This window comes from Misgurnus anguillicaudatus, chromosome 14 (genome assembly GCF_027580225.2).
Source record: "Misgurnus anguillicaudatus chromosome 14, ASM2758022v2, whole genome shotgun sequence".
Lineage (NCBI taxonomy): Eukaryota > Metazoa > Chordata > Actinopteri > Cypriniformes > Cobitidae > Misgurnus > Misgurnus anguillicaudatus.
Genome location: NC_073350.2, coordinates 18,181,646 through 18,199,460, shown reverse-complemented (window position 1 = coordinate 18,199,460; position 17,815 = coordinate 18,181,646).

Here is a 17,815-nt window from a genome sequence, read left to right as displayed (position 1 = left end):
TTGTTTCTGCTACAAAGACCATGATGAGCACGTGGAAAAAACGTTTGGGGCCGGGCATCCAGATGAAGTCCGACAAATCACTTTAACTTGAATGCATACGCAAGGGAGTTTAGGAAAAATTATTATATTGTTGATCTGCGCCTTTATGGGACTGGATTACGTCCGCCCTTCTCGTCTCCTCACATATCTTCCCATGTCAAATATAAGGACAACATAGTGACCTAATCACTCTCAGCTGTGAGTGAAATTGTAAGATAACTCAATGCCCAAACTGCTTAAGCATGTATACTGATATGAAGCAGCTGTACAGACCACAGTGTGTGTGTGTGTGTGTGGGGGGGGGGGTAAATGAATAAGACCCACAGTATTATCATATGTCATGTCATGCACAGAAACAGTACTATTTTTTCAGATACACCTTTTGTTTTATATTCTCTGTTAATAGTCATTGATAAAAAGCGGTATAGAATGACATCATGCTTATTATTATAACATACTGAATGTAGTGTTCCTTATTACATATCAGTACATCAGTGCTGTTCTTTATTTCATTTCCTTCTTCTGCTGGCCAGGTCATATCTTATTATTGTTAACAGTCATGCAAACAAACTGAAACCATTTCTTAATTATGGTTTTTGAAAAGCCAATCAAATTATTCATCCCCAGACGGTGAAACTATATATTTATTTAAAGGAACAGTTCATCCTAATGTTGTTCCAAACCTGTGTTTTAAACCTAAATTCAAAAGGTTAAATCTAAAGTATATCTTGGCTTTTCTTTACTCCGTTTCACTACACAGATAAAATTGTTTCTAATGATCAAGTCAAGTAGCTTTATTATCATTTCAACCATATAGCAGTGCAGTAATAAAACAAAATTTCTCCAGGACCATGGTGCTAACACTGAACTACCTAGAACAACACAAGAGCTAAGGACTAAAACTTTTTTTAACCTAACCATAAAAAGTGCATGTGTGCATCCTATTGCTAACAGTGCCAGACAGAAGAAAGGTAATTTTTAACCCAGCATGTGTTTTGTCCAATATTTACCCAACATGGGTCAAAACTAACCCAGTGAATGCAATACCTTACAGTATGCATTAAAAAAAAAATCATAAAAATAGTGCCGACCAGAACAGTTTATGATTGGGAGTATTTGGGCGGGGCTAAAATGATGGCTCGATGATGCACAGTCGCAGACGTCATCGAGCGTCTGGGCGCGCTCACGAGCTCTCTAACCTGTTGCTGAGCATGCTGCTGCATTCTGGCTATCTGCAGGAATTTGCAAAACGTGTTAGAAACGCTCACAACATTTCCAAACCTCCAGTACGGTAATGTGCAGTTAACCTCCTCAGAGTGCACACTTTGTTGACACTGTGCCCCCTTAAAAAAAATTGGTGCATGACGCCCCTGGGTGCAATGGAGTCGTATTTTGGGACAGACTCAAGCGTCACGCCGGAGAGAAGTTGCCCATCAGTGTGAACTCCTCCTTTCTGTCGTCTGATTGGTCTGATTGCTCTTTCGCAAGGACTTCTGGGTTGTTAAAGTGTGCGAAGCCTGCTGCAGTGCGGGTTTTGCTAAAGACCGCATCAAGGGGGCAAAGGAGGTGCTGATGAGCACACTTCAAAGCGTAAAAATTACAGATGGGACACCCTACAGACTTGTAGACTAGGCGAGCACGCGCAATTTAAGGCCACAAGACCGAAAGTCCAAATAAAGTGCACCATTTGGGACAGGGCCTTAAAAGAGATGTCAGCTTTCTCGCGAATGGGTGTGGTTTCAGCGATGACAGTAGACACGCCCCCAGTGCGTGAGAGTAGAGAATTCTGCCTGTTAGTCCAAGATTTTGATAACTTATTTTATTTACTTAACGTTTTTTAATCATTCAAATTTAAGAACACATTTAATATCGGACTTTACACAGACTTTAATGGTGTCTTCTTTTACTTTTAAAGAATGTTGTTGTTTTTTCCACAGAAGAAAGTCATGACAATTATGAGTGTATAAGTGTAAAATTTGGTGAACTATTCCTTAAAATCTGATCATTTTTACAGAAACTATGCCTAAGATTTTTTTTCCATATATTTGTATAAACTGTACATCAAAGCCATGTCCCTGAGGTACCCTTCCATTGGAAATATGCTTTCCCTCTCCATATGCAGTGGCCTGGTCTTTTGTCATATCACATATAGCTTAGCATTCTGGGTCACAAACTCTATTCTCTGGTTGTCACTGGGATGAGAATGGCCAGGCCAGAGTCCCGCTGACAGGAGCTTGAAGAGCCGATGCTTACTGTGACTTCAGCTCCTTGGTGCCTGACAGGATCACAGCGGTGCGTGCTGGGGTCCCCACAGGAGAGAAACGGCGGCCCAATTTACCTCTGCACTCCATTGCGGCCATAGGCATTCACTGCAAGAGAAGAGAGGGGGGTTGGTAGGGGAAAAAAATCTGAAAGACATGCTGAACGAAATTCTCAACATTTATTACAAAACTCTCAGACATTAGATGGCAATCACGTGGAACAACTTGGCTGAGTTACAAGACATCTGTGAGGGAATTCCTTATAGTGGAGTGAAAGCAGGTCACTGAATGAAGACCATTGGCTTTCATTCATTACACACAGCAGAAACTGTGACTTGTTCTGTCTGAGAATAAGCAGATTAGTCACCTTTGTGTAATGGTGCAGAAGCAGTGGTTTCAATGACTGCCTGTATACCTTTCAGTCTAAAACTACTGAAGCAATGTGATCAATTCATAATTCCAATGCGGTAAAAGACTAAATACACCTGAATGTGCCTCATGTTTCAATCACTTAACTGAAATTAATGTCACTGTACACTCACCTAAAGGATTATTAGGAACACCTGTTCAATTTCTCATTAATGCAATTATCTTAGCAAATAATTACATGGCAGTTGCTTCAATGCATTTAGGGGTGTGGTCCTGGTCAAGACAATCTTGTAAACTCCTGAATGTCAGAATGGGAAAGAAAGGTGATTATAACCACTCGTTACAACCGAGGTATGCAGCAAAGCATTTGTGAAGCCACGACACGCACAACCTTGAGGCGGATGGGCTACAACAGCAGAAGACCCCACCGGCTATCACTCATCTCCACTACAAATAGGAAAAAGAGGCACAAGCTCAGTTGAAGACTGGAAAAATGTTGCCTGGTCTGATGAGTCTCGATTTCTGTTAAAACATTCAGATGGTAGAGTCAGAATTTGGCATAAGTGGAATGAGAACATGGATCCATCATGCCTTGTTATCACTGTGCAGGCTGCTGGTGGTGGTGTAATGGTGTGGGGGATGTTTTCTTGGCACCCTTTATGCCCCTTAGTGCCAATTGGGCATCATTTAAATGCCACGGCCTACCTGAGCATTGTTTCTGACCATGTCCATCCCTTTATGACCACCATGTACCCATCCTCTGATGGCTACTTCCAGCAGGATAATGCACCATGTCACAAAGCTCGAATCATTTCAAATTGGTTTATTGAACATGACAATGAGTTCACAGTACTAAAATGGCCCCCACAGTCACAAGATCTCAACCCAAAAGAGCATCTTTGGGATGTGGTGAAATGGGAGCTTCGTGCCCTGGATGTGCATCCCACAATTCTCCATCAACTGTAAGATGCTATCCTATCAATATGGGCCAACATTTCTAAAAAATGCTTTCAGCACCTTGTTGAATCAATGCCACGTAGAATTAAGGCAGTTCTGAAGGCGAAGCGGGTCAAACAGTATTAGTATGGTGTTCCTAATAATACTTAAGGTGAGTGTATTGTCACAGTCACAACACAATCTACTGATGCTGTATAACACCTTATAAGTACAAACCAAAAATTATTCAAGAGCAATAAACAAGCAATAAACTGAGGGACATAACAGACATGTGATAAGCTCAGATTCAAAAGCCACTAATCACCACCCTTGTCAAAAATGAGATAATAATATTAACCAAATGGTCTCGGCACGTATTATAAATATCGCAACCTCACAGAAAATCCATTTTGTTGGCACAATCCATAAAACATGTCGATTTTTCAGTCCTCCAAGTGCACGTAAAAAATAAAACTTGGGTCTCTTGTGCGTACTTGGACCTGAATACAACCAGCCTGATCTCACTAGAATTCGTACATATTTTATGAGTTGCTAAAACGTACAATTCTCATGAAAAAACAACAATGAAACCTAACCCCAACGTCATGGGGTCAATGCAAATCATACAAAAACTTATGAATGAAGTCGTATGAATTAATACGAATTTGCCAACTCATAAAATATGTACAAATTCTCGTGAGATCAGGCTGGTTGTATTCAAGTCCAAGTTCTTACAGGAGACCCACGTTTTTATTTAACCTGAATATGGCAGTCACATGCATCCCAGCGCCCCCTTATGTGTGGTTCAGTTTCTTCATTTTTTACTTCGTTTTAAATTCTAACTTTCAACATTTGTATAGTTTTTAGTTGCATTTTTCGTAAATTTTTCTTAAAAAAATGTATTTCAATTGCTGACTAAAAATGCTCATTTACAAAAAAAAATGTCAGATGCACAGATTTTGCATCTGCGCTATTCATGTGTTTTTGTAACACAGTTGGTAGAGCATTGGCAACACACATACATGAAAATGTATAGCTTGAATGCACTGTAAAAGCTACTGCCAAATGCATGTAAATGTAAATGTGAAACATAAGTATAGACTGGGTGCTGAAAAACTAAAACTATTTTGTGGTCACAAACCAACAATGCCCTTTCTAGAGCACTTCCTTATGTAAAACATCACCCAAAATAATACTGATGTTGGGAAATCTAGGACATTTTCAAGACCCGAGCTTTGGTATGTCTTTTTTTCAGATTTCTTGAAGCTATTTTAGGGTTAGGAAGAACCAATAAATATAATAACCAAATATTTGTCCACGTTTGTGTACAACAGGTTCCAAGTATTATGGTGCAAACAGCAAAAAATATGTGTGGACATCAAGGTCTTAGGTTTAGACACATTTTCAGCTTTTTTAAGACTAGTGGAGTTTCTAAGCATCTGCTTAAATGATCGACAGTTTCATAATAAAAAGTTTATACTCTCATTTTGGAAGATAAAGCAAGAAAGTTGAAGTAATTGGAGATGAAAGTATTACTGTTGACACAGAGGCAGAGATTCAGCATAGAGACACAAGTACACTCAAAAAAACAAATGATTCATTGGAATAACTCAATAAAATTGTGGGCAGGATTTCCATCCAATATGAATGTGTACCCCTAACTCATAAAATTGCTTTACACAACAAAAATATATTGAGTTAGTCCAACTCAATTTAAAGTAAATGGCAATACTCAATTAGTTCCCTCAACTCCATTTAGTGTAGTCTGAAAAACTCGATTTAGCGTAGTTTGAATAACTCAATGTAGTGTAGTCTGACTAATTCAATTCTGTTATTTTATATAAAACGTTTTTATATCATACTAATTAGCATAAGCACATGTTAGCATGCTAATAATAACAACATATCATATGATACTTTGGACAAGCATGTGAGAAGAGACTGATCTCCAAACAGGCATTAACACAGTTAGAGCTCATTAAGAGAAATATGTCACATCCACAACCTAACCACAAGCGCCACTCTTCTGCACGATGGTAACCAAACAATTTGAAAAAATATAACACAAATGCTTCTAAATCAATAAGATAAACGGACATTAAACACTATTAAGTCTTTCTCTTTACCTAAAAATGCATAAAATAACACTTGTGACAAAAAAATTACTCTCCAAAAGAAGTTGCATGCAAAGCATGCTGGGAAATTCTTTTTCCAGAACCCAAACTCAAACTTATTGTGTTAACGCAATTAAAATTAAATCAATACATTTTAGTACATATTCATTTTGTGTTAGACTAATTAAATATATATACTTATTGCTCTTAATGAGGTATTTTAAATAAACTGAACACAATTTTAATGTGTCATTTTTTTATGTGTATTATCTTTTCCTCATTCTCTTTCACTCTCCCTTTTCTAGTGTCAATAACATTCTGCCTACTCTCTTTTGTGTCTCAGCTTTTAACTAAATGGCCTGAGAGGTACAAGCTGAAATTCCTATACTTGTATACCCTTAAACACTCATTCCTCAGTAAAAAGCAAGTGGGGCACAACATCAGGAACATCATTTTATTAAACAGCAGATCCCTTTTTGGGTCCAAAAATCTGAACAATATGAAATTCAAACTGACCTGTTTCTCTAATGTAAGTATCGCCAGATACAAAAGAACAATGCTGCTTTGATTAAACATACACACTGAGATGAACACATCTGAAATTACAATTATACAAATGTAGGAAACAGAGTGATCAGAGTAAAGATCATATGCCAAAGGTCTGCATGCTGTGTGAGTCAACAGTGGGCCGAGGTTTAGCAAGAGGCAAGTTACAAAAACTGTTACAATATTGTCTATTGTTTTATCTGAGACAAGTAAAAGCCTATGAGTTAAAGGCCAGCTCTGCTCAAATCTGTTTCTTACATTTTCAATCTTAACAATCCTCCTCATACTAAATCACTGCGCTACAGAATCACATTGAAATCTAAGACCATCCTGCTGCTGAGCTGCAACATTTTTATGTACAGTACGTCAATGAAGTCACACTTACAAAGCATTTATAATAGCGAGTGTTGATTCAGATCCAGGGATTGCATGGACAGAATAAGAAAAGTCTTTTTATTTGAAAAACACATCATTAGCCTTGGACAACCACTGTCTTGCAGAGTATATTGAACGCAGCTAAATGCTTGTGCTTAATTATGCATGTATACTTTACTATTTACGTATAGGAATTAATGCAGGAGTTAAATACAGTATTTATATTCATCTTTAAACAGATGTGTTTAAAATAATGTTTTTACAGTATCTGCTATGAAGATATACTGCATGTGCTATTTTAATGCTCCAAGTGTAAAGGGTGTTTCACACAGTACGCAGCAACCGCAAGTGTTTAGTTCTTTTTCAATAGGAGATGTGCGGAAAGCGGCAAAACGGTGGCGGTTACAGAGGTGAAGCGGAGTTGGTCCACAGGCCTTGCTCGTGCACCCAAAATCTTGTCCCTTCTCCGTACATGGCACTTCATGGCAGGCGCCGTTGAAGATAAACATAATTGCACTAAATGCTGCACAAAACGCTTCCAATACAAGAGAAAAGCTGAAGCCGCACGTGAAACGGCCTTTACAATTACTAATTTAGCAGAAAATGTGTTGTGGGGGTGACGAGTTTTAGGAGAAAGTCCACATAGGACTGGTTTTCCATAAAAACAACATTTATGCGTTTTGGCAGACACGTTTATTCAAAACATAACAAGAATGCTTTCATTTGAAGACAAAGGGATTTTGGCCCTCCTAATTTCTGTTACAGTCATTGCTTGGTACAGAACGAGGTCAGTATATGGTGCATGTGCAATTTTGCATCAGGGTCTCATTTATAAAACTTAAACTTAAAATTAAAAAAATAGGATCTTAACTAAAAGTCTACGTACACACAAAAGCCAAAAATGACTTATAAAACAAAGCAATGTTCCCTTTATAAATCACAGATCACCTGCAAGTGTGCGTACATGAATCATCCTCAGATCCCACCCTTCAAGCCCATTCTCCCGTCAAGATTGTTTTTTGATAGATCACAACCTTTCCGAGGGAACTGCCGTACGCACGTTTCCAGCCCTGTTTTGTGGGTATGCACAAATGAGGCCCCTGGTCTGTAAAATTTGATTAGGTTTTTGCCAAAAAACTTGAATAGAGGGTTTTGCAGGCAAATTTGTAATAATTCCGATGAAATGCCTAAAGTGAAAATAAGGCCTTTTAACTGACTAAAAATGCAAATTTATAAGAAAACATGTCAGATGCACTTAGAGGGTTTTGCATCTGCGCTCCTCGTGTGTTTCTGTAGCTCAGTTGGTGGATCATTGCGTTAGCAGTGCAGTAAAGGTTCAATTCCCAGGGAACATGAAAATTTAGCTTGAGCCGCTTTAGGTAAAAGTCACTGCCAAATGCAAAAGGATTTTGGCCCTCCTATAATTTCTGTTACAGTTATTGCTCAATGCAGAGCGGGGTAAGAATGCATGTGCATATTTATTATTGAACCCTGCATCTGGTCCATAAAATTGGTTTAGGACAGAGAATTATCAATGAACAGACAAACGAAAAAGCCACAAGCAGTGTTGTTCTAATGAGGCTTTAAACTTGGCAGGAAATTCAAAAACAAATAGTTGCTTAGCCCATGTATAATTCAGATGACCCGCCATTAACACAAAAGTTTACATACCCCTTGCTGAAACGGCAAAATGTTGGTATTTAAGAAAAATAAAAGGGATCATACAAATTGTAGCCTGTTTTTTTTTAGATTTAGTGCTCTGAACAAGCTATTTTACTAAACAGATGAAAAAACAGTTCAAAGGTTTACATACCTTTGCATTTTAATACTATGCTATTTCACCAGGATAATCAATGACTGTTTTTAATGTTTTGGGATTGTTGTTCACAAATCTCTTGTTTTGTCCTGAGGGGGGAAACATCCAACTGTTCTTCAAAAATATCCCCCATGTCCTGTAAATGATTTGCTTTTCAAGCATCTTCTGCATTTTGACCCCTTTCCACCAGTGACTGTATGATGTTGAGATTCACACTGAGGACATCTGAAAGACTCATACATGGCTATTACAAAAAATACAAACATTCAAAATAATAACAATTAACACCAAACACCCTCTTTTAGAAGTTTACACAAACCCAATATATGTACATTAATGTACAACTTTTACAAAGGCAATATAATATTGCTTTTGTAATAGTTGCATGAGTCTGTCTCTCTCTGACAGGGTCAAATATGCAGAAGATGAAGTATTTAAAGTTACTATAAATACAGCAGAGGTGTATTTCTATCATAAAAAGCCTTCTGGTGATGCTGTGCAGAAAATTGCAACTGGAAGAAAATCAAACTCAAACTGAGGCAAACTCTCTGTCTGCCCATTTCTTTTCCGAATTTAGCAACACACCATATTTAGTCAGTCTGCGAGACATCCTATAAGCTATATATTTTGTTTTAACTCTATTTTAACGTCTTTTACAAGGGTACACTGGCGTTTCGTCTTTGTAGTTTGTCCACTAAACGCTATGCCGAATCCCTTTTGGGCTTGTGGTTTCCTTCGTCCATCCATCTGTACAAGCTTTGCAAAGGACTCCAGAAGAAAACAATGATGAATTGATGTAAATTTGAGATTCAATGTTTTATCTTCAAGGAAGTTTTAATTGATTACATTATACATCAAAGTTGATTAAATATTTCATTTCACAAAATCAAGTTACAGAAAAACTTTGAGAGCTCTGTTTTTAAAGGGTTGTATTTGAAAGTGAAAAGGTTGCATAAGAAAAAATCTCCTTTTCACTATACCCTAATGACCTACTTATCTCTTTTAGAAGGAGGGGTCGGAAAGCGAGAGGAGCGGCAACCTCAGCGGAAGCTACTGTAACTGATAAAGAAACATGGCGAAAGGAAATGTTCTGTTTTATTATGTACTGCTATCAAAGCTAGAGGAAGTTATAGGAGCTCATGATAGTAGTCACTGTTCAAGAAGAGCTACTGGACACTGGAAATGGAAACGGGCCTACTACAAAACTCAAATATTTGCATGCCAAAGAATATAAGTCATGTCCATTGATTTATGTCTGTATCTTTTTATTTTAGCACGTCAAGGATCCAACGTTGATCCGATGTCAGGATCCAACGTTGATTCGCCAATGTTGATCCAACGTCAAAATCCAACGTTGATCTGATGTTTATCTGACGTCAAAATCCATTGTTGATCCGATGTCAGGATACAACGTTGATCCGATGTTGATCCAATGTCAAAACGTTGATCTGATGTTAAATCCAGCGTTGATCTGACATCAGGATCCAAAGTTGATCCGACGTCAAGATCCAACGTTGATCTGACGTTAAAATCCAACATTGATCCGACGTCAAAATCCAACGTTGATCTGGCCTCAAACTCCAACGTCAAAATTCAATGTTTATCTGATGTCAAGAGCCAACGTTGATCCGACGTCAAAATCCAACGTTGATCCGACGTTGATCCGACTTCAAAATCCAACGTTGATCCGACGTTGATCCAACGTCAAAATCCAACGTTGATTCGAAGTTAAATCCAGCGTTGATCCGACGTCAGAATCCACCATTGACCCGAAGTCAGGATCCAACATTTATCCGACATCAGGATCCAACGTTGATCCGACGTCAAAATCTTTTTATATTTTATTAAAACCATATTAGTACCACTCCCCTTAGTGCCCCTTTTTTTGGTTTGGGCCATTGCCCCTCAAAATGTCTGCATTGATTTATGTCTGTATCTTTTTATTTTAGCACGTCAAGGATCCAACGTTGATCCAATGTCAGGATCCAACGTTGATTCGTCAACGTATATTCAACGTCAAAATCCAACGTTGATTCGACGTTAAATCCAGCGTTGATCCGACGTCAAGATCCAACGTTGATCTGATGTCAAAATCCAACGTGGGCCCAACGTCAAAATCAAATGTTGATCCGATGTCAAGACCCAACGTTGGCCTGACATCAAGACCGAACTTTGGGCTGACGTCAAAATCCAATGTTGATCTGATGTCAAGACCCAACATTGACCTGACGTCAAAATTCAACAATCAGGCGACGTCCAAATCCAAGTGTGATCCGATGTCAGGATCCAAGGTTGATCCGACGTCAGGATCCACCATTGGTCCGACGTCAGGATCCAACATTTATCCGACATCAGGATCCAACGTTGATCCGACGTCAAAATCTTTTAGGGGCGGTTTCCCGGACAGGGATTAGCTTAATCCAGGACTAGGCCTTAGTTTAATTAAGAAATATAACTAGTTTTAACAAACATGCCTTACTAAAAACATTACCTGTGTGCATTTTGAGGCAAAACAAAGGGCACTGGTGTATTTTAAGATATGTCAGTTCAAGTTGTTTTCAGTTTGGACAGCTCTTAAAAATGTTTTAATCTAGGACTAGTCTAATCCCTGTCCGGGAAACCACCCCTTAATATTTTATTAAAACCATATCAGTACCACTCCCTTTAGTGCCCCTTTTTTTGATTTGGGCCACTGCCCCTCAAAATGTCTGTGAACGGCCCTGCTAATAGAGGAATTGCTTGTAGAAAAAATAACAAAAAAAAAAAGAATTTGGCTCCACATGCAGTAACTGACAGACACATAAACAGCACTTTTTATACAATAAATCTGACTGATTATTTATAGTTTTTTGTAGCCATAGTTTGTGGTTCGGGTTTAACAGTTGGATGTGGTTCTCCTCCTGATGTAAATTTTATGGCAATTAGGTTTGTCATAATTCTCTACAGCTATCTTCAATAACTTATGACCGTAATTAAAGTCAACAGGCATGAGACATTTAATAATATATGTACTCAAGTCAGGATGTGTGTAGTGTAGGTTTAGTGTATTAGGAAGTTAAGCTTATGTCAAAGCACTAATATTTGAGGTTATTTTTGAAAAAAGTCAATGTTAACTGGTTAACATGGTAAAAGCATTTAAAAGGGGTTGTCTAATGGTATTTCATGTATTCTGGCTAATTACACTGTCAAGAGTTGGATTCCTCGTGCTAAACATGGTCAACGGTTCAAAAAACCATTGGATGACAGAGTATTTCTGCGCCTAATGCACTTCGTCTGGGTTTATACATTTTTTTTTTCGGAAAGTAGCGGTACAGCTGATCGTCTTTTATAAATCTGATAAAACTAAAGACTCTGGCCTTTAATGGATGCACCTGCTTTGCCGTTTTTGCACGATAAAAGAGTCAATAATGATTGTCAGTTTGGAACTAAGCTTCACCATTTGGCCATCAAGAGCACTGCACATAAAATGTTGGGTTTTGGTTACAAAATAACAAACCCCATCATTTTGTTATTCTAAGTTGAGAATTCATTAGAAAACCACAGCAAAACAATCCCAGCTGAATAAAAGTGGCCTGAAATGTCCATACCACATTATTCCTACTTCATTCTTCAAATGATGAGAGAAAATTACTCTCTCATGATTACTCTCTCATTATATTAGGGAAATACAAATATATATATATATATATATATATATATATATATATATATATATATATATATATATATATATTTGTGGCTATTTATTAGGTAGACACAAAGTTTTCAATTTTATTTTTATTTTATTAGCCACATTTCAAACATTTTTAGCTTGTAGGAGAATGAGTGTCTTTGTATCTGCACAGTGATTAAAGATTTTAGTGGATAAAAAAGAAAAGATGTAGCTATTAAAAATGTCAAAACTCATTTTATTTTCAAATCAGATCTGTTTAACACCACCCTGTTCTGCCTTGATGACATTTCATGTCTTTATTTTTCACCCTAATTCATTCATATAAGCTCATTTCCTTGAACATTCACTGTGAGAAATACAATTGCAGTTCTACTCGTCATGTCCACAAACTCAGAAAACTCTTGTTTTATCATTCAGAATCAAGACTCATCCTTATCATTCATGTTTATAGAACAGATAGGTGTAGCTCAGATATGGATGGGATGTGAAAGCCATTTGGGACTGTGACTGCCACCCTCCCATCCTGCCAAATGAATGAGAACCTAATGAGAGATTACATCTAACAATACAACTCTTCAACCAAGACCAAGCTTTTCCTTCTTTAGCTGATGTCTTTCTTTTGGCTTCATCTTTTGTCTGTTCTTTCATATCTTTAAAGATCTGCTTTGATGCACAAAGAGCAGGCCATAAAGTGAATGTTTAATTTTGAGAGATTTTCACATATGCAACTCTGGAAGATGCGACTTCGCTTGTAGGTTTCCTTCGAATCTCAAGCCCTAGCCTTAAACTTTTAGACTGACATTTATATAAATATCCCAACTTTAAATTGTTTCTGTAACTCAGTGGTAGAATATCGCAATAGCAGAACAAAAGGTTGTGGGCTTAATCTAACACTGTCAGACATAAATGATCAAAAATGGTCCCAATATGTAGCATTTCGATATAGATTTATGTACCTTTGATGTTATGCACTCTTTAGGTGCAAAAGTGTACTTTTTGACAGGGTTATTGCCCCAGTGACAGCTAGGGACCATTTTGACCATTTTTTGACATCGATGCAACACACATAGTACTAAATATTTACCTTGTACGCACTGTAAGTCACTTTGGAATAAGCATTTGGCAAAAAGATGACAAACGTGGTATATATTATAAATGAAAACATAAAAAAAAAAAAACGTTGTTGTCCCTTATAGTTTGGGCCAGGATAAAAATGTCATGTTAAAATTCAATATGCCACAGGCAAAATTTAAATAGATACAATTTTGATGAGTTTTTTATGACCACTACCATGCTTGCAATTTCCAGTGCAAAGATGCTGATACAAGCTTTTCAATAAGTTGGTCAAAGACTGGCTTTTTATAAGTTGGCTGCATGAACATTATAGATAAAAGCAAAGTGCATCATAAATAAAACAAAACTGCTGCATTTACTGGATTGTGGCCCATTTAACCTCTTTGTTTCTTCCCAACCTTTAAAAAAAGAGAAAAAAAATCCACAATCTCTTCGTGGTCTCCTGGGATGGAGTTATGTTAACATTTGGGTTCATGTCTTGCTGAGCAATTGCTTACTTGCAGAAACTATAGCTTTCTTATACTCCACATAACCCCACAAACAAACACATGTAAGAGCCTAATGCTGATAAAGAGCGCTTGGAGGAATCAGAGCTCAGCAAATAATCAGTAGATTAATTATAAAAGTCTATGGCATCTTTACAGAGATGCCATAGAAGAACCATTCGGTCAAAGAGAATAACCATTTCTTTCATATAGTTTTACAATTTAAATGACCTTTTGTCATTATAATGAAACTTTTGTGAAACAGAAATAAGGTTCTCCAGATGTTAAAGGTTCTTTATGGAACCATTCAGTCAAAAATTGGCATCATGAAGCACCTTAATTCATTTTTAAAGTGCACAAATATGACCCTTTAGGTGCAAAGGTTTACTTTAAAGGGTGGTACGACAGTGACAGCTAGGGACCATATTTTGACCATTTTTTTCTGACTGTGTCCAGTATGTTGTTCTCATTTTACTTGATACTGTGTTAAAGTACTCTGACATCACACATATTTTCAGCCAGATTTTATAAAAGGGGAAACATTACCCGCAAAAAAGGGGGTCTCAGTGAACCACACAAAAAGCCTGGTGCACCTAATTTTGAACTTTAGATCAGACACTTCAAACAAAAACAATTCACAATGACAGAAATGGTGAAACGAGAATGGAGACAGGTTAAAGGCAGATATTTTGTCTCACTAATGCATACCTCATGTAGCTCCCTTTAAAATAACTTCTATATGTGAGTTCAAAGTATTGTTTTTTATATTTTTGGTGACTGGGACTCATAACACATGTTAACATCCTTGTCGAGATGCTTTTATTAAAGAGATAACAGACAAAGAGATTAAAATGCAGATTCCTAGAGAGCAGAGATCCACCAGCAAACACTATGCTTGAGTTAAAGTATAAAAGGGATAGATCACCCAAATGTTGCTACAAACCTATATAAATTTCTTTGTTCACAGAGGAAGATATTTTGAGGAATGTTTGTACCTACTATGTTTTTCCTACCATGAAAGTGAATGGGGAGTAAATGATGACAGAATATTCATTTTTGGGTGAACTATCCATTTCAATATCAAACTAAGTTAAAATCGAGTATGTGCTTTATTTATGTCAACATCTCATTCAGCATGTCAATCTAAGCACTCAGTTTATTTCATTGAAAATGCCATCAAATGAACAGCAAACTTTCCACATTGAGTATTGAAGAGGTACATTTCATGCCTTTAAAACTGCTTCAGGGCTATTTCACATTCTTCTTATCCTTGTTTTCCAATTAAGACTTTTAATTAGAAACTGCTCTTAATCCTTAATCTCATAGTGTGTGACCACAGCCCTCAAACACTCAAGCAAACTGGAAAATACAAAGAGGATCATCAGTTCCTGTCAAAACCCAAATTATTCTCTATTTTGGTATATCTGAAAACAGACGACAGGAGGTCAAATTTTCGGTAGGGCTGGTTTTCAGTGCATAAAATTTAGCCAAGTACTACAGGAATTGAGTTTAGTGCAACAAAGAGTGTGAGAGTAATGCCACCTAATACAGCCTGATGAATAAAGAAAGGCATGTTTGAATAAACGGATATCTTTGCATATACAGATTTGTTCCTCGCTGTGTTCTTGATAGCGGATGCATTATTAATTCTTCCTTCCTGCTGTTTTAACGTTCATTGCTTGCAATGTGTGAATTTCTCCCGATAAAAGGGCTCACGGGGATGGAGTAAGGTGGAGCGAGTTTTCGACCGGTTGGCTCAAGTTCAAGGCACGCTGCCTGCGTGTATGGGACAGCTGCTTAACTACTTTAGAAAGAGCTGATGTGCACAAGGTTCAAAACTCTCATGGTCTGACGTGCTGACTCATGAGATAAAGATTTTTATATAAAAACACGTTTCCAGGTTGTCTTTCCTGTGTCGGTATATGGCATGATCTCAGTGAGAAATCTGCCAGCTAAATTATGTTTTTTGAGGAAAACATTCCAGGATTTTTCTCATTTTAATGGACTTTAATGGACCCCAACACTTAACAGTTTTAATGCAGTTTAAAATTGCAGTTTCAAAGGACTCTAAATGATCCCAAATCAGGCATAAGGGTCTTATCTAGCGAAACGATTGTCATTTTTGGCTAGAAAAATTAAAAATATGCACTTTTAAACCACAACTTCTGTTCTTACTCCGGTCGTGTGACGCGGCAGCGTGACCTTACGCAATTACGTCATCACGTCAAGAGGTCACGGATGACGTATGCGAAACTACGCCCCAGTGTTTACAAGTGTGGAGAAAGAGGACCAATCCGACGTTGTTGTATGTGGAATGATACTAATTAATTTTGTCTTTGTGTCAGTTTATTGTTGAAAATGGCCCGCAAATGTGTGTTTTATATATGTAACACATGACCTTTCCACGACATTACGCAATTACGTGAGGTCACGCTGGCTCGTTGTGGTTTCAAAGTGCATATTTTTTACTTTTCTAGCCAAAAATGACAATCATTTCTCTAGATAAGACCCTTATACCTTGTTTGGGATTGTTTGTCCTTTGAAACTGCAATTTTAAACTGCATTGCTTTGGGGTCCATTAAAGTCAATTAAAATTAGAAAAATCCTGGAATGTTTTCCTCAAAAAACATAATTTCTTCTCGACTAAACAAAGAAAGACATCAACAATTTGGATGACATGGTGGTGAGTAAATTATCTGGATTTTTTTTTTTTAAGAAAATGGACTAATCCTTTAAGTAAACTTTTGTTCAGAACTATTGATGTACTGAATACAAAGAATAGATAACCAAGTCGTCACAATCAAACCTAATAGCAAACAAATGCATGACTGTTTCTGTATTTGTCATACTGAGTGAGAAACTATGGCCAAGCAATGCGTGTAAGTGAAGTATGACACAATATGTAGGGAAAATGTCAATCTGTGTTGAATGCGCATTCAAAATCTCAAGGAAACGCCTTAACAGTCACTTTCAACTTGCTTTCTGTTGACTACATCTATTGTGCATCTAAGCTTTCATCTAAACCAAAACTAAATGCTTCTTAAGAGAAGGTGCATGAACCATTGAACCATACATCCTCTAACCCGTGTAGTATTCGGCTCACTGTAACAAAAAGAGCAGGTGTTGTATTATTATCCATTAATCAGGTAAAAGCACTTTATAAGTACTTGTAAGCAGAATTTAAAAAGTGCATCATGCAGTTAGCCTACTGAAAAATTCAGCTAAGACCAGCATAAGCTGGTAGCTGGTTTTAGCTGGCAGTAGCTGGTTTAAGCTGGTCAAGCTGTTGCGCCAGCTGGTCTTCAAGCCTGACCAGCTAAGTCCAGCTAGACCAGCTTAAAAAGTGACCAAAACACAGCTAAACCAGCTTCCTACGCCAGTAAAACCAGCTAAAACCAAGCTGGAAGACCAGCTAAAACCAGCTCACCAGCTTATGCTGGATTTTTCAAAAGGGTAGCCAGCGAATATTAACCAGATTTCTACTGGTTAGTACATTAGTGTGCATGTTTCAGCTGCAAATAGCTGAATCGTGTTAAGAGGCGGCCAATCAAAAGGAAGAACAAAGTATACTGCACTTAGCACAGAGGAAGTTGAACTTAAACAAATTGGCAAGAGGACCATTTCACTGTATTTACAAAAAGACCAAAACAGTACACACACAGTGGACCATCTATCCAATTTAAAGCTGCAAGAGTTTACATTCAAAGGGAAAATGGTTCGGAATTAAAAAAGAGGAACGATAGGCAATGGACTAGCCGTTCGAACTATGAATTCTTAAAATATACAGAAACATGATTATTATAAGCAAAAATGAATTCAATTAATGCCACAGGCATGAAAGCAACCCGTACCAAATGATAAGATCCTACAAATTCATACAGTATGAATTAGACACCTCGTAAAATACTGTAGATACGAATTGCTATGTGGAATGAATGATTAAAGAAAGAATGAGTCAAAGACGACAGGAGGAAATGCGATGTCACAGCACAAGTGATTTAGCATGGATCACACATGCTGACAAACAAACAGGAAGTGCACTCACAGATGTGTACTTTTTGATGGGGGAGGTACACCTTTGGACGAAAGCCCTGTTGAAAATCGAAATGGTCCCAGTCACTTACATG